Raw genomic sequence first — 25,732 nt, 5'->3', positions numbered from 1 at the left:
AGCTGAGGAAGCCGTTGGAACTACGGTGAAACGCGTTCTGGGGAAGCTCCAGTGATGACCATATGCCCTATAGAGATTTTTTAAGTACCAATTTTATTTGGAATTTGTTTTTTACTATTTATTCAGTAGAAGATTTTGCTTTTACGTTAATAAAGTGTAACTTTTAATTCATTTGGGCTGTTGGTTCCTGCATATGGGCGTGTAGTCCTTAACTACACTTAGTGCTGTGACAGAGCCGAACGGAGAGGCTCTACGTTTGTGAGTATACATCAATTCGAGTGTGCACAATCATTTGTGATCTGAAATACTGCACCATATATATATTTTATTCAAGGTTTAGAAGATACGTCACAAGACTGCATAATCCAAAGAAGGGGCAGGTCGCCTCTACGGACCTACTAGCGTTTATCCCTGAGCTTAGGTGTTAAGCTCAGGAGAATGTGAGTGTATTGACTATTAGCAATATAAAATCACAAAAGTATATACATTATCACACTATTAGAGATTTTTTAATTATAGGTGCACTCTGGGATTCTTTGTGGAATTGTCACCTATACGAATATTCTCTGGTTCAACTCCTATATATGTATGTAGCGCTACACCTTCATTTATGTTTTGTTGAGACAGAGAAACCAATTGAGACCAGGAGACTTAAAGTCTCCAGAATACCAATATGGTATTTTCCTTTATTACATATACACATACTAAAGGACCACTATAGTGCCAGGAAAACAAACTTGTTTTCCTGGCACTATAGGGTCATTAGGTGTCCCCCGCCCCTACCCCCCACCCTCAGGGCCCCCCTCTTGCTGGGCTGAAGGGGTAAAAACCTCTTCAGCCACTTACCTTTCTCCAGCACTGGGCTCCCTCTGTGCTGGAGAACTCTCCACCCCCTGCCGACGTCAGATCCGAATGCGCATGCGCGGCAATAGCCTCGCGCACATTCAAACCGCCCATAGGAAAGCATTACTCAATGCTTTTCTATGGACGTCCAGCGTCTTCTCACTGTGATTTTCACAGTGAGAAATCGCAGAAGTGCCTCTAGTGAGACAGCCACTAGAGGCTGAATTAACCCTCAGTGAAACATAGCAGTTTCTTTGATACTGCTATGTTTTCAGCTCCTGGCACTTCATTGAGCTCAAGTGGTCTGGGTGCCTATAGTGGTCCTTTGATGCTGTGAATCAGTAAAGCCTGTGCTAGAGTATGGCTCAAAGATTTTAAATGTATACCATATTTAAAAAGATCTCAATATCAATATAGTCGTTTAAGTGTTCCTTTTTTTGGACAATGTAAAACTCTGCCATTTCTCATAAAGAGTAAATGTTTACATTTGTCCAAAAATATGCCTCTAGTGACTGTCAGACAGCCATTAGAAACACTTTCTCCTCACATTCAGTGTCATCACACACAGCCCAATGACACTAAAGACAGTTTGTGCTTTTTAAAAGGAAGCATTGGCTTTAAAACTTCTCAATGTGGAGTTTTGGAGTGGTTGAGCATGCTGCCATAGGTCCTCAATGCTTCTCTGTGAGAAGGTTTTTTTTACTGTAAGAACAATAAGGATGTGGAATTATCTGCCTGAAGAAGATGTTCAAACAGCAACTAGACGCATACTTGCAAAAACAGAATATTCAAGCATATAATTTTTCAATATAGGGTAATAGCTTCTTGATCCAAGGATAAATCTGAATGCCATTCTGGGGTCAAGAATTATTTTTTCCCCTAGTTTGTTGCAAAATTGCAAGTGCTTCAAACTGTTTTTTTTTTTTGCCTTCTTTTGGATCAACAGCAAAAAAACAAATGTGAGGAAGGCTGAACATGATGGACACAAGTCTCTTTTCAGTTATGTAACTATGCAACTATGTAACTATGTAACGGAAAGTTTTTGTGGCTGGACCGCTGCATATCTGTGAATTGCTAGGAACTGTTCCCTGTGTTTTCCCCTGTATTATGTTATGTGTGTGTGTTTTACTTGTTCCCCGTTCGGGAGGGCTCAATGTGAACGAGTTCCGTTCACCTCCTGAATGGGGGCTACCAAGAATCCTCAATTGAAATGTTGTCTTAGAAAGTTCACACCTTGTAATGAGGTGTGAAAACCACAAACCGCAAGAAAAGCCTCGGCACGTGCCGACCCTGGATTAAATGAACGCCATCCAAGGGGAGCATTCATGGATTGCTTTCCACCTCGTTCAGTTCCTGAATGAGGGCCTCCCCAGTGCCCCTTGGAGTGTTCACACCAATCAATGAAAACAGTGGCAACTTGCAACATAAGTGTGAAATCGCAAAGGAAGTAATTAATGAGTGCTTCCCTGGGTGGCCGCCAAATGGAGACGCTTCCCTCGCCTGTGCGAAGTAAGAGGGATAACCCCTGGCCACCGTAACAAGGCAGACTTGACCGCTGCATTAATTGAAGATGACCTGATAAGCAATGGGGCAGCGACCTTCCAGCCAGGGGCAGGAGAAGATGACGAGGTACACAGGAGGTGGCCCGGCACCTGACATATTACAAAGAGCCACCCTCAGAGGAATCCATGATGTTTTCTGAAGTGCAAGCATATGTCCTTGCCAAAAGGAATGGTGTGACCCCGACAAGGACAGAGGACAGGTGGCTAGGAAGCACAGCAACGACAGTCTACAAACTACCATACAATGCTTTCAAGGAATTTAAGGAAACAGAGGAAGGCATTGATGACTTCCTACAAGACTTTGAGTGCCAGTGCCTGCTACAGGCAGTTGACCCACCCGCCTGGGTACCTAGAAGCCTAGTGGGCTGTACCAAAGGACAAGATCCGGGACTATGCATTCATCAAACGGATCCTGCAGGCCAGGTACACTGTCAATACTGCCAAAAGTTCAGAGACAGAGAAGGGGGAGAAGGACTCCCATACTGAGTGGGCATGCCACATCATAAGGGCCACCCAGAACTGGTTCAACTCCCAACAAGCAAAGTCCACAGAGGGGACTCTTCATGCTGGAACATTTTTATAATGGGCTCCCCAATAAAGTCCACAATGGGTGAGAGACAGACAGCCCAAGACCCTCACTGACGTAGCATAGCGGGCTGATGAATATGTAGATATCCGGCAGCCCCAGCACCCAGGTACCCCTGCTCAGCACTGTCCTCCACTGCGCCCCACAGCCCCAGCTTACTACCCACGGCTTTGAGGCACACTGGCGACAGGTCCCTCCCAGAGGAGGATGGCACAACCAGCCTCCCCCTGCTTCTACTGCCCCCAGCCTGGTTACTACAAGAAAGAATGTCCTCAGCTAAATAATACCCACTGGCCTCGCCCAATGGTCGGACAGACTCCAAGGGCTCCTGCCCACTCCTACCAAACTGTCCCCACAAGTTACTTACCCCCCAGTAAAAATGCCTACCCCCGTCCTACATGAGGCCAACCCCGCTCAGGCTGCTCACGACAACAGGGCACACCACCGAAATCCCGTGCAGTTGAATTGACATGAGGTACAGGGGCTCCAAGACATGTGGGCCACTCTGACTCTGGTCCAAAGGCAGCTTGTCGATGAAGCCGACCAGAATGGAGGAACCGTAGTTGTCCGAGTGGACGGGGCAATGTCTACAACCTGCCCACCGCCAATGTCTACTTGGATTGGGGCACCGGAGACCGGAAGTGAAAGTAGGACTCATGGACCAGCTCCCTGCAAGAGGTGCTACTCGTCAATGACCTCGGACCCCTCATCTCCACCTTTGTACCCACTCCACATCCCTCAGAGAGCTATCAAGTGATGACCTGGCAGCAGGCTCGCACCACCCCGGGCAGCTCACACTCTGAGACCCAGGTAGGTACACGTATCCCTTCCCACAGCCCAAGATCCCGTAGACGATCCCACAGATGACCCCCATGCCCATCCACCTTCCCATAGGCGCCATTCCCGTCCCTACACTCAGGCCACACGTACTAGTTACCTGAGTCCCGAGACCCGGGATCCTACCCCTGACCAGGTCCCCATCCCCTGGGATACCGCACAGTGTTCGAGAGGGAGCATCCGACCTGACCCTACAAGGCTATAAGTACAAGGCGGCCATGGGGAGCCGGGGAAGGAGGGGGAGCGGTACCTCTGGGAGGAAGGGGCGGTTATACCACATAGCTGAGAAAAAAGGAACCAGCTACAGCCCCTAGAACCACCAAGCAGTTGGTGGCGCCCAAGAAATAACGGTATGAGCTGCTGAAGCAAGCTCACAATATTCCCTTGGCAGGGCATTTGGGCAGAAGTCGCATGGTGTTTCAGCTTACCCAAAGCTTCTTCTGGCCGGGCATCTCCAAGGATCTGAGGTAGTACTGCCAGACCTGTGATGTCTGCCAGAGAGTGGGATACAAGGCCTCGCTCCGTCCCCTACCCGTTAAGCAGAGTAGCTGTCGATATCATAGGTCCCCTAGCTAAGCCTAGTCCCTCTGGGAAAAAGTACATTCTGACCATCGTGGACTACGCGACTTGGTATCCCGAGGCAGTACCCCTGAGCAATATTCAGGCAGAGACTATGGCTGAAGCCCTGATGCGAGTGTTCTCCCGGATGGGTTTTCTCCGGGAGATCCTCTTGGACCAGGGCACCCAATTTACCGCCGACATGATCCACCAACTGTGGAAGTTATACAGCATCACACCGATTCTGAGTTCCCCTTACCAACCCCAGAACAATGACCTGTGCAAGCGCTTCAATGGTACATTGAAGCAAATGCTCCATACCTTTGCAGCGACTCACAAGGATTGGGAAAAATTCCTGCACCATCTCCTATTTGCTTATCGGGAGGTGCCTCAGGAATCAACTGGGTTCTCCCCGTTCAAATTGATCTTTGGGCGGAGAGAGAGGCGGCCCTTAGACCTAGTCCGGGAACACTGGGAGTGGGCTGGGGATCAGGAAGGAACCCCCATTGTCTCCTATGTGCTGGAGTATCGGGTCCGACTGGAGGAACTCACCCATCTGGTACGGGTGAACCTCCAGGCGGCCCAGCAGCGACAGCGCACATGGTACGATCGGGGTGCCAGGAGCTGTAGCTTTCAAGTCGGGCAAAAGATTTTAGTGCTGAAATCGGAATTTGCTACACATGGATACATCTATCATCACACAAAATACGAATTTCCAACAAAGCTTCATAACTAGGTATAATAAAGATCATTGGGAAATTAAAGGGGTTTAGCTAAACATTGGCCTATCCTCTTGCAGGATCCGATATTGAGTACAATTTGTGCAAAAAAAAAACTCTCAATAATTTATAAGAAAAATTTTAATAAAAAAAACCTTCTAGCACCCAGTTATGTGAAAGGCATAAAAACCATTAATGAATGTAGAGATCTCAGAAACCTAGGATCGAAAGGATGTGGGAGATGTAAAGCCTGTCAGACAATGAAAGTAATAAAAGCAACTTCATTTAAAAGCAGTATAACAGGAGAGGAATTTCCCATTAAATCAGGGGTTGATTGCCGCACAGACTTTGTCGTGTATCTACTGCAGTGTCCGTGCGGCAAGCAATATGTAGGGTACACAAAAAGGTGTTTTAAAGTGAGATTGTTGGAACATGCCAACAACATTAAAAAGAAATTGGTATCCCATTCGATACCGGTGCACTGCAATTCCTGTCCTATGTTTGATCTTAAGAATTTTACATGTATAGGAATTGAAAGAGCCAATTCTCATTGGAGAGGAGGAAACAGATTAAAAACTTTGTTTTAACATTAGACATTCTGGATCCATAAATTGCAGCACTGGAGCCGAATGGTTTGAATGTGGATGTAGACCTAGTTTGCTTTCTATAAAATTCTAAGGGTATGGATGCACCCCATCTGACAGACTGTAATCATTTGATGGGACATGTACATACATGTAATTTTACATTCACGCATGTATATTGTTATATGTATGTGCTTGTTTATATGTATGTAATCAAAGTTATTACATTTATTTTTACAGCTTGATACTTACTGTTATTCCAACTTTTTAACCCCTTAACGCCGTTACGGCGTTCTTTGCCGTCCCGCATTAAAAGGCTTTAAAGCCGTTGTGGCGATTCTCTTCTGGAGGGCTGCCTCACAGCCCAGGCAGCCCTACCCCGGCAAATGAGGCCCCCGGGGGCCATGTGATCGCTCTAAAAGAGCGATCACATGGCACCCTATAGCTGGCTGTGGATCTGCCAGCAGGGGGACTGTCTGAAATGTCAGACAGTCCCCCTGCTGGTGGGTAGTGTAAAAAAAAAAAAAAAATTAAACATGTTTAAAATTAATTAAAAGTATTTTTATATATATATATATATATACGTATAATTACAATAATAAATAAATAAAATAAATAAATAAAATATTGAAACAAAATGTAATATAAATTATATATTCATATGTAATTTCATTCTAACTGTATTTTTTTATTATTATGTATATATTGGTAACAAAATACACTTAGAATGACATTCTATATATATCTATCTATATATATAAAATACAAATACCGCAAATATATATATATATATATATATATATATAGATAAATACATATAATTACATAAAAGATTACATTAGTATACATGTAGAATTTAAATACCTATAAATGCATATATATTTAAATTCTACGTGTATATTTAAATAATCTTTTAACATAATCATGTGATTTGATTAATTAAAATTTGATTGACATGCCTGACAACACAGGGAGAAAGTGCAGAGAATTTAATTCGCAAGCACTATATTTGACCCTGTAACTCTCCAAGACACCATAACACCTGTACATAGGGGGTACTGTTCTACTTGGGAGACTTCGCTGAACTCAAATATTAGTGTTTCAAACTGGTAAATTGTATTACAACGATGATATTTTAAGTAAAAGTGAAGTTTTTTGAATTTTTTACAATCGAACTGCAATTTTATGGACTATATTATTGTTGTAATATGTTTTACTGTTTTAAAACACTAATATTTATGTTTAGTGAAGTCTCCCGAGAATAACCGTACCACCCATGTACAGGTTTTATGTTTTTTTGGAAAGTTAGAGAGTGACATATAAGGCTTGCATTTCATTTTTTTTGACATTGAAATTTGCCAGATTGGTTATGTTGCCTTTGAGAGCGTATGGTAGCCCAGGAATGAGAATTACCCCCATGATGGCATACCATTTGCAAAAGTAGACAACCCGAGGTATTGCAAGTGGGGTATATCCAGTCTTTAGTAGCCACTTAGTCACAAACACTGGCCAAATATCATTTTTTTGCTTTTTTCACACAAAAACAAATATGAACGCTAAATTTGGCCAGTGTTTGTGACTAAGTGGCTACTAAAAAAGACTAAACATACCCAACTTTCAATAAGTTGGGTTGTCTACTCTTTCAAATGGTATGCCATTATGGGGGTAATTCTCATTCCTGGGCTACCACACCGTCTCAAAGGTAACATTACTAATCTGGCAAATTTCTATTTGAAAATGGAACGTTCTATATTTGACCCCGTAACTTTCCAAAACACCATAAAACCTTTTAATGGGGGGAACTGTTGTACTTGTGAGACATCGCTGATTACAAATATGTGCATTTTTTTGCAGTAAAACCTAACAGCATTATGACATTAACAGCTAAAATGTCAGACGGAAATACAAATGTAAATAAAAATCTTATTTTCTCAAATTTTTTAAAATTTCATTCATAATAAATTATGTTCCATATATGAATAGTTAATGATAAATTAAAGCACTGTTTCTCCTGAACAAAATGATATGTAATAAATGTGGGTGCACTTAATGTGATATCGGTGAATTACGGTTAAACAGACATATGACGCAAATTCCCGTTTTTGTTTACGTTTTGTTTTGATCAGAACGTGCACTATTAACTCAGTCCTGAAGGGGTTAATGGTTGTTGATTTTTATTATTATTTTTATATACTTTTTTTATCATTTACTTTTTTATTTATTTTTATTTATTTTATATCTAATTGTTTGATATAAGTATATGTAAATAGTCTCTTATAGACACTTGTAAATGTGTTTTTTTTCTAAATTATGAGCATGTCAGGAGGGATGGTCCATAATATGATTTGATATTTGTGGACATAATGCATGAAAGATGAAGATCTAAAAAGACTGCATTTTATTTCCTAATATATTTACCCCAAATTGTAATTTAAAAGTAAAAATAGCAACAGCTAACTAAGACATTCTATCCTCTATTAGATTGCGAGATATATCGGGCTTTGTGTGTTCGGATAATTTGAACAATAAATTGCATTCAGGATCTGGAAGGCATGGACATTGAAAGTGGAACGCAAGCCGGAAACAACACACGGACATGAGATTACATGGCGCCAAATACAATATCGTGAACAGCTGCCGGTAGATGGGAAAAGATAACCGATTGGCCAAGAAAGCAAGAACACAGCGGAAGAAACCAGGAACAACTCTAGAAATAGGGAATGGAAGTGGATAGGACGATTTATTGTTACTTAATTTGTCATATTATTGTGATTGTATTAAGATTGGTCCCTGAGGAAGTTTCCACGGAAACGAATTGTGTAGGACCAGAGAATAATAATTGTTTTACACTTTTATATTTTATCTGATTTTGTAATGCCAATAAACCAGTTTAGCAACAACCTACCTGGTTCCTGATTTCAACCCGGAGGACCACCGGCCAACAAAGGATCCTTACCTCCCTATGCGGAAGGTAACTTTAAGACGCTATGCAATGTGGAGTCTGTGAGTTCCATATTTAGTGGGTTGTACTATTATTTGTTATTTTTTGCTTGTAGATATCCAGCTGTATCCAATTTTTCTGTACTATATTCTACATACCATAGAGGCTGTCCCTAAGAGGATATATAAGCATCAGTGGTCTAATCAAAACGAGAACAATCTCCTAGCAACAGGGATGATCCCTGTAACGTTAGCACATACCTTAGTTATCTCAACACTGGGAGACAACCTACAATACCAGAGGTATCCCTATAACAAATGAACATACCTCAGTTGTCTCTGACCTCTGAGACCACCTATAACCAGTTGGGTTATCCCCTTACTCGTCATAGTAACTAAGTGAAAGAGGGACATGGTGCATTGAAAAAGGGTTGTTCCCGAAACGTCTGTTTATTATTCTGTCCTCCAATAAATTTTGGTAGCACTTTGTGCACATAGCAACATTTTGCGCAGCCTCTATTTGTTTGATTAGTAACTAAGTGAAAAAACAAATGTTCAGTGACAAAAAGTAGCAAAATAAATAAACAAAATCCTACATGGCACCTTATCAGGGTAAAATGTATATTTTCCACTTAGTTATTATGGTTATGATTTCTGGGTGAGTATCTTTCTATTCTCTTGTATATATATATTTGTAAAGGGTATATTCCCATTATAGCACTGGTACCATCCCAACTGACAAACCACAACAGTTTATTGTGGTGACTTTAATATCTATCTGTAATCCAGATGTTGACCACTATGTGTGGATGTGTGCTCACTATGGCTAGAGTGGTATCAGGTACACTTCACTGACAAGGCCCTGGGGAGATAGCGCAGCTAAGCGGACAAGGGCACATGTAGGAGTGTGGGGATAGATGCATGAGATTGGTTGGGAAAGAGTCTGTGGGTGTGACTATGTTCTGTGTAAGACAGTGTGGGGGAGGTCTTACCTCAGTGCCACTTGGGATTCGGGCCAGCAAACAGCTTCCTGTCCTCCTGCTGCTGTTTCAGGACACGTCCAGCAGGTGGCACCTGGATCACAGCTGATGGCTTTTCTGGATGCTGGAACTGCTGTTTCTTTGCCTCAGCCTTCTGTGAGCGCAGTGCCGGGTTTGGATCGCTAGGCTGCGTTGTTCCTTCTTTTCTTCAGTCCGGTCCTTTTAGCCAAAAAAAAACCATAACTTAATATATAAATTACTACATAAATCAATACATACATACATAGATTGCAATACAAAAAAAAAATTAAAAAAATATTTCAGACAGAAATTAACTGTAAATTCCCAAATGGCTTAACTAAACAAAAAATAAAAAACAAATAATAAAATAAAAGAGAGGCGGTACTAGTCTCCAAACAATTGGGTACATGGACGCAGCTTCCTCCCCTCCACCCCCCCCTTTTTCATTTTCAGTATGTGTCATGTGTTTCGGTATGCTTTCTTGCAGTGTCCGGCGCAGCTGATAGCGCCGGCGATGCCTCCCAGGTTCATGTGACCATGGGTGTTGCTGAGCTTTCATGGCCCACTTGGCTTGCGCGCGTTGCCAGGGAGCAGATGGGGCGGGGGGCTTTTATTGCAGCTATGTTCCCTCCTGCCACGGGGGGTCCATTGCCTAAGATGGACATTGGGGGGCTCCGGGAGGGTCGTGGGGAGCATGCTGTGGTCAGTTGAACCCCATGACGCATATTCGGATGCACCCTGTTTTCTGGATAGCATGGTCGGGGAGAGGGCTCCCCGAGAATGCGCTGCGTGGTTCTGCGGTCAGGACACTCTCGGGGCGCATGTCGTCCCTGGCATGAGCTGGGTTGGTGGAGGTACGTTTTGCACTTTCGTCGACGGTTGGCGGTGCGTCCCTTCTTGTCCCAGGACCAGATGGGCTTCGGCCTCTGGTTTTACTTGGGGCTCGCCTGGCGCCTCACCATGATGCATTTTCGTCCTCTCTGCAATCTGTCGGGATGGGGGACGTGGGTGCTCTCGGTACAGGACCCTCAGTCCATGCGAGAGCTCCATCGGGCGGGTGGGTCCAGTTTACCAAGGACGCTCGATGAGCTTACTTCCTCAATCGTTTGGTGTGCCCCTGAAGTCCAATCTGCGGGTCCCCCCTTTGGGTTGAGGTGTCCATGGAGGGGCGAGGTCGATATCGCCAGATTCCTTATCTGCTCAGTTGTCGTTTCATTCCAGGGGCTAGGTTTGGGATGGTAGCTCGGCGCAACTGTCTGAGTGGGTGGGGCACTGGGACTTTGCTGACGGAGGCGGCTGTGGAATTTGTTTTCCGGCTGCTGCCGGTATGTCGGTCGGGTTATTGCTTCCGGGCTGTTTTTCTGACGGTCGGGTTTGGGTGGCTATGTGCCTCCAGGGAAGTTGCTCCCGATGTCGCTTATGTGTGGGGCCATCAGTGTTGGACGTCCGCACTCTGCTGTTGCAGGGTTTTCTTGGGGTAGTGTTTCGGAGTTTCGGGGTTCCGTGGCCCAGGCCATGTCCGTGGGTCGGGATACATGCTGTAGTCTCATGGATAGTGGGGTCGATTTCTGCAAGGGGAACATTGGTTACCCCTGGCTGTGGCTTGGGTCATCAGACAGGAGGCTTCGGGGTTTTGCGGGGAGTTGTGGTTTTCGGCTGCGCTACCCATGGGCTCTCCGGGGTGCGCTGGACTTTGCCTGTTGTGGTTGCCCTTGGGACTGTATGGGGTTCCTTCTGGGCCTTGACAGTGGCTTGTGCAATCTGGCCCCCTAACTTCTTTCCGATGACTTCCGACTGTTTGCCGTGCAGCAGGTTTGGGGTTTTGGGCCATATTGGGCTCTCAATGGTGTGTTGACTCCTGCCCGTTACGGTGGCGAGCATTGGGGCTCTGGCAGACTCTGGTGTTTTTGGAGCTTCCCCTTTCTAGGGGCATGGTAGGCATGGGGTACCCAGCTCGCGAACAGGTGGGGTGGTTTTCCTTCGGGACCATCGTGGGGTGGTGCTGGCTGTCTTTATCATGTGACAGTACCCTCTACCCCGGTTGTGCTCTGGTTGCGGTGCCTGGCTCGGCGCTGTTTGAGGCTAGGGGCTGGTCAGGGTTTTTTTTCGTCCGGGTATTCCCGATGGGATGGGCGATGCTCTGTCTTGTTCACTATAGGGCGTACTTCAGGCGGAGGTGTCGCGGGGTCGATTTATAGGGCAGTGGAGGTGTGGTCGCTTGGTCCAGCGGTCTGATGAAGCTGGTCTGTGGGTTGATCTCTGAGGCGGCGTGGGGCCCTCTCTAATAAGGTGGGAGTGATCGGGACGGATGGGAACGTTTCCTTGAGGTTTCCGGGAGTGGACTGCTCATCTACATGTTTGGTCCCGTCTATTATGGGCGTTGGGGGCGATTTCTGCGACTAGCAGGGCTCGGCTTCCTGTTCATGTTACGGTCGTCGGCACGTGGGTGGGTGTTTTGGTGGAGTTGGGTAAGCATAGGGTCAGACTTCCTTCAGGTTTCGACGCTCAATGGCTGTTGTCGTTGGGAAGGGTAAGTCGGTTGCGGTTGGCTGATTCGTCGATAGAATCTGTGCAATTCTTGGATGTTGCGGGGCTTACTTTCTGCATCCTCCTGTGGTAGGTGGAATGCACGGGGTAATGGTTGGGCTCCTACCATGCTGTAATGGGTTTCCAGGATAGTCTGCAATATACCGTTCCGATCGGGGGCGGTGCCGGTTTCCGTCATTTGCCTGTTTTCACTGGTGCTGTTCTGTCCCCTGGATTATTCGGCCTCCTCACCCTGTTTGGTTCTCGGAGATGGGTTTTCACCCCCACGTCCATTTAGTTGGGGTCTTCCTCTTGGGGGCTCGAATTCCTGGATAAGGATGGTGGGGAATTCAAGGGGCATTTATTTTGGTTGGGGGCGGCTACGGACACCGCCAGGCTGGGCGTGCCTGCGCCAATGGTTCAGAGGGCTCGAATGGTGGGAGTCAGGGTGGTGGGTTCCTTGGGTTCGCCTTGCTGGTCTCTGACTGGATTTATCTCCACGGTTACGGCCCCCACCACGGACTGGGGAGGGTGGGATTTTTCGTGTGTAATTTGGGCCAGGAGGCGGGGGCGAGTGGTTGGATCTTCCACCTTCGGGAGCGGAGGTTCGGTGGTCTGGCACCGGATACGTGAGGGGGATGTGGCTCCTCCTCATACGGGGTCAGCTGTCCCGCCTCATGGGGTACCAGGGGTTTTGTCATCCCTGGGTGGCATGACATGGGTCGGTAACAGTTTCGGACTTGGGTGCTCTTCAATCTGGACATGTTACGCATTATGTTTCTTCCCCAAGGTTCTCGGGGGGTTCTCCTGTTGGCAGTGCGCTCCGCAAGTGAGTGCCCTGGTGCGCTGCTGTCGGTCATTGGACTAGATGTGTTTCTAGGTTTGTCGTGGCCATAAATATAAAAAAAAAAAAAAAATTAACATTTCTAGTTCGCCTTTTGGGTTTGGCCGCATGTGGCCTAGTTATCTCAAGGGAAGGGTGCGCTTGCTGGAGGTCGGACTTGACCTCTGTGACCGCTGCGAGAAGTGGTGGAACAGGCCATGGCTGGTTGTGGTGGGGTCCCCCGCTGATTTTAGGCGTAAAACAGCGGGGTTGTGGCGGGGGTATGTCTTTGCCAATTGAGTTTGACGTTACGTTTAAGTATATGGAATGAGATGAACAAGTTTTTTAAGGTCTCAAACCTCCCCTGCTCCAAAGGTTAAACTTTAGGTTGCCTGAGGTCTCATGCCCATCGAACGTGGATAAGGTCGGCTGATGGCAGGCATTGGAAATATATGATTTTTATGACAAGGGGGGAGGTGAGAGGGAGTGGTGATTAGGAACCACTCCAGGTTTTTATTGGCAAGGACGGTTGGGTCACTGTATAACACTATGGGTGGCGTTATATATGTATATATGTTAATTTATGCTTGTTTATGTCTAATGTTTTGGTTACAGAAAAGAAGAGATTTAATAAATAAAGTTATCGATGTGTTATGCAGTAATTTAGTTTGTGATAATAAAATCATCCATACTAAGTGGTCTGTCGTTACTGGGGGGTTTAATGGGGTTCGATTTTGTTCTAGGCTGCATCGTGATTCCCCACTACGTACATACAAGGCCCTGGGGAGATAGCGCAGCTAAGCGGACAAGGGCACATGTAGGAGTGTGGGGATAGATGCATGGGATTGGTTGGGAAAGAGTCTGTGGGTGTGACTATGTTCTGTGTAAGACAGTGTGGGGGAGGTCTTACCTCAGTGCCACTTGGGATTCGGGCCAGCAAACAGCTTCCCTCCCGCCCACCCTATAGTATATTTCGTCGCAGCTAGCCGGGGGTATGTCCTTGCCAATTGAGTTTGAGGTTACGTTTAAGTATATTGAATGAGATGAACAAGTTTTTTAAGGTCTCAAACCTCCCCTGCTCCAAAGGTTAAACTTTAGGTTGTCTGAGGTCTCGTGCCCATCGAGCGTGGATAAGGTCGGCTGATGGCAGGCATTGGAAATATATGATTTTTATGACGAGGAGGGAGGTGAGAGGGAGTGGTGATTAGGAACCACTCCAGGTTTTTATTGGCAAGGACGGTTGGGTCACTGTATAACACTATGGGTGGAGTTATATATGTATATATGTTAATTTATGCTTATTTATGTCTAATGTTTTGGTTACAGAAAAGAAGAGATTTAATAAATAAAGTTATGGATGTGATATGCAGTAATTTAGTTTGTGATAATAAATGAGGTGGCCTGTTTCATCCATACTAAGTGGTCTGTCATTACTGGGGGGTTTAATGGGGTTCGATTTTGTTCTAGGCTGCATCGCGATTCCCCACTACGTACATACAAGACCCAAAGAAAGAAAAACAATCAATGATTGCTGTATATTTCCCCCTAGGATTTCTGATCTGGACTGCCCCATATGTGTAGGATCAGTCTGCTATGCAAATTGTGTAGGCTCTCTCTAAAATTTTTGAGTTCTGATATCCTCTGTTTTTTTTTGTAACTGATATTTTAGCCAGCTGTAAAGAAAATAGAGAATGTTGTGTTTGATATTTGTGATGCTGGAATAGATGAGTCTTGTTAATTATTTAAATGGGTATCAATATACTGTATCTAAACATTAAGAACAATGTTAAGGAATGCTAGGCTACATGTGTAGGTTGATTTTGATATACAAGCATTCAAAATGTTTGTAAACATTTCTGCAAAGATACTTCCGGTTGGCAGAATGTGCGCGTCTTCCATTTGGAGCAGCAGAGAGAGATGGGGGAGCGATAATGGAGAAGCAAGAGAGAGATAATTGGGAGAGGTAGTGCAGTGCTCAATAGAGATAATGGGGTCTGAAGAAAGATAATGAGAGCTATGGGAAAGATAATGAGGATAGCTGGGCAGCGGTACCTTACATTGCACACACAGGAACACTGGGATACAAACAATGACATTGCATACACGGCAACACCAACATACTCATATATTTATATTACATACACACGAACACCAACAAACTCACATACATTGCGTACAAATGGATATTAATCAAATGACAGAAGGAATGACACTGTGACACACTCCTATCACTGCCAGCCATCCCCCCTACACCAACCCAATACAGCCACTGTGAAACCCCTTATCACTGCAAGCCATCCCCCATACCAGGACACAGCTGGCAATCCACTTCTTACATACTGCCATGCCACCCTCCTCACCCCCAATACAGACACTATGATAACCCCTATCACTGTAAGACATCCTCAAGTCCACTATACCAGCACACAATTGGCACCCCACTATTCACATACTGCCACAACAGCCCCCCCCCCCCCTCAGCACACAGCTGACACCCTGTGAACTCCAAGACAGTCCTAGCTGAGTGTGGGCTGAGCATGCACTTACCCTCTCCGGTACCAGACACTTAGAATGTGAGTGATCTCCTGACACCCAACACTGGACCTGCAAGAGGAGACCCACCAGCCACGCTCCACCAGAGACACAACCTGCCCGAGCACCCCAGGCCACTCCAAGGGATCGCTCCCACTCGCTGACCTGTTCCGTCTCCCCAGAAGACAGCCACTAGAGGTTGGATTAACCCTGCTAAGTAAACATAGCAGTTTCACTGAAACTGCTATGTTTACATGTGAAGGGTTAAAACCTGAGGGACCTGGCACCCAGACCACTTTATTGAGCTGAAAATACATATGTGAGGAAGGCTGAACTTGATGAACGCAAGTCTCTTTTCAGCTATGTAACTATGTAACTATGTAACTATGTATGGCTCAAGTGTTACAGAGTAAGGGTAGAGTGATAAAGCAAAGTCATTTAATTTACTGCTTAAACTATTGTATATCAATTGTTGCTCAATATTACACCATCACTACCAGGAATTGTGACGCTAACAAAGACATTTATAATAATAAACAAAGGCACAGATTATGACTCAAACAATGAAATCAGTACAAAAAAAGTACCCAGATCATGGTGCATAAAATGAAATAACTAAATACAAATTGAATTAATTAGAAGAATCCCTGTCTGACATTGGTTCATTATGTATTCATATTCCTAGAACTAAAACACTAGACAAAACTGGTACAACTAATTTAAAAGTTATGGGTGTGCAAGGTTTCATAAAAAGTATACAATTCAGAAATACCTGATAAAAATGTCAAAAAGGTTTTTATTAAGGGTATTCAAAGACAAATAATTCAAGGTTTCTGGACCTTTATCCAAAACTTTTGATTGAATATAGAATAAGTTACAACAAATAATACAAGTACCGTAATAGTTTTTCTGTTCAGAAAGATTAAAAGACAGGGTTATCCACTAAAGTGAGAATTCAACCCTTTTCTCAGAATATCGTGTTGTGCCTAATCATTAGATTCATGAAGCACCAATATCCAAAAAGTAATAATCAATACCTAATAAGGTTTAAAGCGATATTGGCGTGCACACAACCCAGTTCGGGATGAGTATCTTGAACTATAGGAAAGAGAAATCACACAGAGACCAAGTTAAATATAAGAATTCACATAACACTTTATTGTCCATAAAGGGACCCAATACAATATAAGTGCTATTCTCATTTACGTTATTGCATGCATTCACATCAAACAGCTTAGTATCTAGATATATCAGCTTAAGTATACATCACCATTAGAGGGCTTAGTTGTCTCTTTGCTGCACATGACTGGGGGAACTCAGGCAGTCAGACTTGGAAGGAAACTCTCTACTGGGAAACAGCAAAGACCAGCAACACGCGTCCGTATTACAGGTAGGTAGTTCTTCAAACCGAGTGCCAAGTTTCTCCATCTTTTATAAGTTTTCTTATCAGTGCAGCCCAGCATGTATAGTTCATGTGCATTAAGTACTCTTTATGGTTGATCAGATCAGTCATGACCACCCAAGGCCCATGCCAGACACATGCGGTACCTTTTCTATAAAGCTATGTCCCTATACTTTTATCTTTCTAAACATTGCTGGCATCAAATCCCACTTTTAAGCATGTATGCCACTTTGGATATTGGTCAGACATGTTATACAACATTCTATGCTGTGTCATCTGGTTTTTATTAGTTGAATTTAGTTGCGACACAGTTTAAGACAAGTGCCATCTTAGCTATCTATAATAGTTTCATTTGCTTAACCCCTTCCCGACTGCGGACGTTACAGGTACATCTGGCAGAAAACAGTCCATAATGACCTTGGACGTACCTGGTACGTCTGCACCTATTTTGAGCTCTGGAAGCTCTGATAGTATAGCAGTGATGTTTTGCATGTGATGAGTGCCTTGAGGGGTCCTATAAAATAATATATATTTAATAATATATATTTTCAGAGCCATTAACCCCTGTCTTGCCAGTGATCACTATAATCACTGGCTCTTGCACAGCAGCACTTTTCTGCTGTTTGTGCCTTTTTTTTTTTAGGGGTTCATTTTTTGTGATCTTTTTTGAGACCCAAAAGCTCTTTTCAGAACGATTAACCCCTGTCCTGCCAGTGAGCACTATACAGATCACAGGCTCTTGCACAGCATCACTTATTTTGCTGTCTGTTCAATTTTTCAGGGGTAATTTTTTTTTTTGTGACAGGTCACTAAGTAAAGTAATTGTGATCATGGCACATGGGTCACGTAAGTCAACCCGCGCTGAGCAGTCATATGCCACCCTTGTGCTAGAGTCTGACGCGTCTATGTCAGACTCTGACCCTGATTTTGACCCTGCCAGGTGCTCAGATACATCATCACTAGATACAGTGTCTACTGCTAGTGATGTATCTGGTGAAGTTGTATCTGTGCCTGCTAGTCCCCCTGCCAGAAGGAGACGTGCTGCTCCAGCTGGCAGAACTGCTGAGGAGTGGGTAGTGCCTCATCGCCAGAGGCCAGACATCCCATCCTTTACTGCAAATCCTGGCATTAATTTGGATGTCACAGGATTTAGCCCTCAGCAGTTTATGGAGGTGTTTCTGGGCGATGATGTATTGGGGAACATTGTCGCCCAAACTAATTTATATGCCCATCAATTCCGAGCTACAAATCCGGACTCTTTTTTGGCAAAGCAGCAATGGGCCCCCATCGATGTGCCAGAATTTAAAAGATTCTGGGCATTGACTATGCTGATGGGATTAATAAGGAAGCCCTCCATCCGCTCCTACTGGAGCAGTAGCCCCATCTGCTCTACCCCCATTTACTCCCAATGTATGTCGAGGAAGAGGTATGAAATGATTCTGCATTTCATGCACTTCAGCGACAACAGCCTGTGTCCCCCTAGGGAGCATCCCCAGTTTGACAGGCTGTATAAAATCCGTCCCCTGATTACCCACTTTGCTGCCAGGTTTGCAGAGGCTTATACACCTGGAAGGAATATATGCGTGGATGAATCCCTGATGAAGTATAAGGGAAGGCTGGGATTCAAGCAGTATGTTCCTACCAAGTGCTCTAGGTATGGTGTAAAGATGTATAAGCTCTGTGATAGCGAGACTGGGTATACTCAGGCCTTCCGGGTGTACGAGGGAAAGGATAGCCACCTTGCCCAGAACATATGGGAACCAGTGGCAAGATTGTCTGGGACCTGATTTTCCCCCTGATGAACAAAGGGTACCACTTGTATACTGACAATTTTTATACAAGTGTCCCTTTGTTCAAGCTACTGTACTGTTTTGATACAGTAGCTTGCGGCACAATTAAAAAGAACAGCACAGGTTTCCCAGGACAACTTGCACGCACCCGGCTACGAAGGGGGGGAGACCTCAGCTCTGCGCCAAGAGGAGCTGTTGGCAGTTAAGTACAGAGACAAGAAGGATGTGTACCTTCTTACCACCATCCACACTGATGGGACTGTGGAGGTCCCTGTACGTGGCAGAGCTGAGAGAACGAGGAAGCCAGTGTGCATCAAGGCCTATAACCGTCATATGGGTGGGGTTGATCTGGCAGATCAGCTGCTGCAGCCCTACCTAGTTATACGAAAGACAAGGGCCTGGTACAAAAAGGTTGCAATCTACCTAATGCAGATTGCAACCCACAACGCTTTCTTGTTGTTCAAAAAAGCAAACCCCGGGGGCTTGGCCTGAAGCTCAACCGCAGCAGTCGCATGTCGGAGTAGCTCCGTGCTACCCGGGCCTACAACTAAGCGTAACGAGCTCCAAAACCACAACAATCAGGACACGAACCTCACGGCAAGATGTCCCAACAGAAAAGCAGACGCCAGCAAGAAAGAGGCGAGAAAAGCAGCTTCTTTAATATCAGAAACCCTCAAACTAAAACTGTGGAAGGGAACCAAGATGGCGCCCACGGAGAGGTCAGTGAGACGCAGGCAGGGACACCAGAGGATGCTCCTGTGACACAGCATACAATGCAGCAAATGCTGGACGCAATGCACCAAAAAATTCAGCACACCCTCCAGACTGCCCTGCAAGAAATTAAATCTGACATCAGGGAACTGGGCTCACGAACCGCCACGCTCGAGGACAAGATGGCGGACCAGGAGGAGGCGTACAACGACATGAGGGGGGAGATGGAGGAAATACGGCATACCCTGACAGCTCTAGACACCAAAATGGCAGACATTGAGGACAGGTCACGACGAAACAACCTCCGTTTGAGAGGTATACCGGAGTCAATTGGAGTGGCGGACCTACACGCTCACCTACAGGGTCTATTTAAAACGCTAATCCCTGACATCCCTCAAGACATGCTGCTATTGGACAGGTACCACAGAGTACCAAAACCGCGGTTCCTACAGACAGAAGCACCGCGCGATGTTCTGGTACGTCTACACTATTTCCACACCAAAGAAGACCTAATGAGAGCTAGCAGACAGCGCCCTAACCTCCCAAACCCCTATCAAGATACAGCTATCTACGCTGACATATCAGCAGCCACCCTGAAAAGGAGAAAAACCTACGCGGGCATTACCGAACAGCTGCGCCTCCACAAGAAGCAATATAGGTGGGGGTTCCCGGTCAAGCTTCTTGTTACCCATGAAGGAAAGACCACAGCCATCACATCCCCAGAAGCTGGGTTGAAAGCCCTCAAAGAGTGGGGGCTACCTCCACCAACGATGGCAAAACCTGCAGCGGACCGAGGCAAGCCCACAACCTCTTGGAAGAGGATTACTAAGAACTGAGATAGAGAATCGAAGAAGGCGGCAAGAAAGGGCAAGTAACCAAAAAAAAAAAAAAACATTTTTAAAGTTTAAGACATTGGGACTGAACTCACAGTTGGGGCACCGTACACCGGGAGTGGGAAGAAAAACCCAGAGGTAGCTCAAACCGCTAGACAGCGCAGAGGCGTCCACGAACCCCACGGTACCTCCAAAAGAACTGTCACCCACAGACATTATGATTGATAGCTGGCTCCACAACAGCATTTTTAAGGAGCATGCTGCATTATGTTATCATACAGACCAGGCCACTTGACCGGTTTGCACAGGCATGGAAGCACGAAGCTTCCTACCCCACAACGCCTTTAAAAGGCGTATATTAGTGCACAAGGCACAAAGGTTAATTATTTGTTTAATATGTTTTGGTTTAGTTAGAATGTTTAGTACGAAGGTTTCACATTATACACAAACAGGTCACACAAGGTACCTAAATACTGTCAGATATGGCAAGCTGCCCTGCTCAGGGAGAACAGGCGCGACTCCAGAAATAACTAGGGATCTGCCGCCCCATTCGATCATGCTGGGAAGGGCGACAACCCTACCTGACTATAGACCAGCGCAACTTACACCCAGACATATCACACACTACCCCCCATGAAAATATATACACACAACGTAAAAGGACTTAATCACCCCTCTAAAAGGAGCCTCCTCCGCGCAGACCTAAGCAAACATAAACCGGACATAGTATGCCTCCAGGAAACACATTTCAAAACAAAGGCACACGCTCCGTTACTCATAAAAGACTACCCACACCAATTCCATGCCACGTACTCCAACAAATCCAAGGGCGCATCCATCCTCATACACAAGGATGTAGCGTTCACCCCCATACGTCAAGAAATAGACCCGGAGGGACGGTATGTCATGATCACAGGAACTATCAATGACGTCACGTACACAATCACATGCATTTATGCCCCCAACAAAGAACAAAGAAACTTTCTCCATAAAATTTTTAAAAAATTACAACGCATACAAACAGGAATAGGAGTAATATGCGGAGACCTAAACCACGTAATGGACCCAGAGGCGGACACCACAACCAGACACACCGCCACTAGACTGAAACCACTCAAAAGGCAAAGCAAGGCAATCATTAAACTACTACAAGACCACCACTATTACGATACATGGAGGGCAACACACATAGGGGAAAGGGGTTACACCTTCTTCTCTCCAGTACACAACTCATACTCGAGGATAGACAACATACTGATAACTGGTCAACACCTTGAACAGATACGAGACTGCTCCATAGAACAGATTACATGGTCAGACCATGCCCCAGTACACGCAACACTGACAGACTTATACGAATCCACCCACAGGAGCCCTTGGAGACTGAATGACTCCCTCCTCACAGACGCCAACTTTGCAAACGAGATAACAACTGAACTAACGCACTATTTCACAGACAACAAGGCAGACCAGACATCACACAACACAGTATGGCTAGCACACAAATCAGTAATAAGAGGGATACTAATAAGGAGGGCGGCCACGCTAAAAAGACAAGCGCAGGCTCGAACAAGGGACATGCAAAAACAACTCCAGGACCTTACACTCCAGAACCAACTACAACCATCTCACGAACTGAAGACACGTATCATACAGATCACAAGGGACATACATAAACAGGCACTGGACAAGACAGGACACTACCTACATAGACTAAAAGCAACCCATTACGCACAGGGAAACAGAGCGGGCAAAATGGTGGCACAACAGCTACAAGCCAAGCAAGCAAAGCAAAAAATAGCACACCTTACCACACCAGAAGGGCACAAAGTAACAGCCCCAAAGGACATCAGCAACGCCTTCGCACAATATTATGCCTCCCTTTACAACCTAGCAAAGGACACCCGCACACACCAACCCCAAAGACAAGCCATACAGACATACCTAAGCTCCATCCCGATGCCAACACTCACACTGCAGCAACAACAAACACTCGAGGCAAAAATCACCAGAGACGAGGTGACCGCAGCTATACTAAACCTGCCAAAAGGCAAATCACCAGGCCCCGATGGTTTCACCAACTGTTACTATAAAAAATTCCATGATATTCTAACACCACACTTAACACAGGCATATAACGAAGCTACAACCCGACAAAGACTGCCACCCGAAACACTGCTAGCACACATCATTACGCTCCCCAAACCAGGAAAACCACCGACGTGCCCTCAAAACTTCCGCCCCATCTCCCTCCTAAACACGGACGCCAAACTGTATGCCAAAATCTACGCAACAAGACTAGGTCACATACTACCCCACATAATACACACAGACCAGGTAGGATTTATAAAAAATAGGCAAGGAGGAGACAACACCAGGAAGGTATTGGACATACTACACAGCGCCCAGCGCACAAAAATGGGATGCGTAACGGTGTCACTGGATGCAGAGAAAGCCTTTGACCGCCTGGGATGGGAGTTCCTGGAACAGGTCCTCATCAAGGTTGGGACACCGGAGGGTTTCATCTCAGCGGTCAAGGCACTATACAATGCACCATCAGCAAGAGTAGTTAACGCAGGTTTTGTCTCAGACCCATTTACCATCACCAATGGATCCCGCCAGGGTTGCCCACTGTCCCCTCTATTATATGTGATGGCTCTCGAACCACTAGCGATAGCCATAAGACAACACACCTCTATTCACGGTATACAAGTGGGTGGCAGGGAATATAAAGCAAACCTATTTGCGGACGACGTCCTGCTTACCTTGACCCAGCCACATATATCCCTACCCAACCTAATGGCGACCATTAGAGAGTATGGGGAGCACTCATACTACAAGCTAAACGTCTCCAAAACACAAGCCATGGGACTGGGCATACCGCAAGACACACTGATGAGACTTAAAACAGCCTTCCCCTTTGACTGGAGGACTGACCACCTGACGTTCCTGGGAATCAAAATACCACCCAACCTATCCAAACTATTTGAGAAAAACTATGTCGCCCTACAAAATGAAATAATCAATACCCTAAAAACCTGGGAAGGGAAATACCTGTCGTGGGTGGGAAGGATAGCGGCGGTAAAAATGATAATACTCCCGAAGTACCAATACCTACTGCGCACCCTCCCAATAGCACTTACAAAAGCTCACCTAAACAACGTACAAAGGATACTAACCCGCTTCATATGGGCGAATAAAAAGCCTAGAGTGGCGGCGAAACTCCTACAACAACCAATAGCGAAAGGGGGACTGGGACTCCCAAGCATTAGAACATACTATCAGGCAGCCCACCTGGCAGCAGTTAAAGCAGCCACAGAGGAAGGGGAACCACGACAGTGGACCCAGATAGAAGCTCACTGGATAGGTAGACGAAAGCTGGGAGACCTATTTTGGCTCCCAGGATCGCTAAGGCCACAAACCATACACCCCCTCCCAACCACGACTCTAACACTAAAACACTGGGACGACGCGAGAGGGAGGACGCCAAATAACATCCACCAAGACGCGCCGGTGTCGTGCCTATCAGTGGGCATCCCAACACTTGACACAAAAGTATGGAAAGAAGCGGGCTGCACAACACTTGCTCACTTATACGAAGCTAACAGCCTGAGGCCATTCCATCAACTCCAAACCAAATATAGCCTACCCAGTAAAACAATATTCCCCTACCTACAAATAAAATCACTGCTGACAGGGATAGAACTACAGGGCACAGAGACCATGCACAGGCACAGAGTCGAAAACGCATGTCTGACCAACAGACCCCCCAAGAAAATACTCTCCACACTATACACAGCCTTACTAGATACGACCACAGATGACATGATGCCGTTCCAAAAAGCGTGGCATGCGGAGATAGGGCACGACATAAGCAAAGAGGACTGGCAGAGAGCCTTCATAGCACATAAGGGGAACACACTGTGCACCACACACTTAGAGATAATACGTAAACTGCAATATAGATGGTACTTAACACCGGATAAAATGGCAGCACTATACCCCGGTAGCTCAGACCTATGTTGGAGATGCGGGGAAGGGAAGGGATCGATGAGCCACATATGGTGGTCATGTCAAAAAATAAAACCATATTGGAAGGAGGTGGGAACCATAGCGAGAGGCCTCCTAGGCAAACCTTGGACACCTAGCATTGAACAGTGCATAATATTCGTTCCACAACCTGAAACACAAAAAGTAGAAAAAGGCCTGATATTCCATATATTGATAGCTGCAGTAACATTAATAGCCAGACTATGGAAATCGCAGAAAGCGCCCACAAGAGAAGCATTACTAGACCAAATCACTCAGAACTGGAAATACGAAGAGATGGCGGAAAAACACATACAGCCACGAAAACATATTAAACGAGCAGGAGAGACATGGAGGAAATACCTAGGGGACAATTGACACAACACCTTAGCGGTAGACGACGAACCAACATCAAAGCAAGAGGCAAGGGACTAGAGAGGAGACACACAAACACACAGTGCAGTAACACAAGCAAACCCACTGACATGGTAAACCCCCTGAAAGAAGGGTAACACATGAAACACGACAAATTACCACAGATAAAGTGGCCCAGTTACAAGTTGGACTATTGAACTGAAGTGTATGTAACTACCCCTGATATGTAAATGAATGTTCCTGCGCACTCCCCCTTTTCTCATCCTGTACCCTGGCGAGCAGGCGCCAACGAAACGTGATAAATGTGAAACACTAATAAAACCAAGTTTCAAATTGAAAAAAATAAAAAAAAAGAAAACCCCGGGATGCAACTGAGATTTTTACAGTTTCAGCTCCAGATCATTTCGGGGATTTTGTACCGTGATGCACCTGCTCCCCGGGTGGTGATGGGAGAGAGCAGAGTTGGGGCTACACATTTTATTTTTAAAATTCCCCCTACTGCGGCAAAGCAGAATCCCCCAAAAAGATGCAGGGTCTGTTCTAAGAGGGGGCAGAGAAAATACAGTGTATATTACTGTCCTGATTGCCCTGGGCAGCCTGGACTCTGCATTGGTGACTGTTTCAAACGATACCACACGCTGGCCCATTTTTTATTTATTTTTTAACATTTGCCGTTCAGTTTTTTTTTTGGTGTGTCTTTTTTTTATTTATTTTTTGATGGGGAGGGTGTGGGGGGGGGGGGGGTTGTTACATTTACCCCGTGCATGGGGGGCATAGGTGTCCTTAGGAGGCCTCGCAGAAAACAACCCGGGGTGTTTTCTTGCAATAACCAACAACGGCCTCTCCTAAATCACAGTCAAAAAGCGGTGTGCGTGTGAAAAATTGAGGATTGAACAGTTACCTCCATACACGTTCTTCAACTTCTTTTATCTTTTGTCTGGCTAACAAAAAAGTTGCATCAAAGCACTCCACATGCAATACCTCGGGGTGTCTACGTTTCAAGTATGTACCCTTTTGTGGCGATATATAAAACTGGGGTATGTGATAAGCCCCAAGCTAAAGATAGGCCTATCAGAAGACA

The sequence above is a fragment of the Pelobates fuscus genome, chromosome 4 (assembly GCF_036172605.1).
Source record: "Pelobates fuscus isolate aPelFus1 chromosome 4, aPelFus1.pri, whole genome shotgun sequence".
NCBI lineage: Eukaryota > Metazoa > Chordata > Amphibia > Anura > Pelobatidae > Pelobates > Pelobates fuscus.
This window is presented reverse-complemented; position numbering follows the sequence as displayed.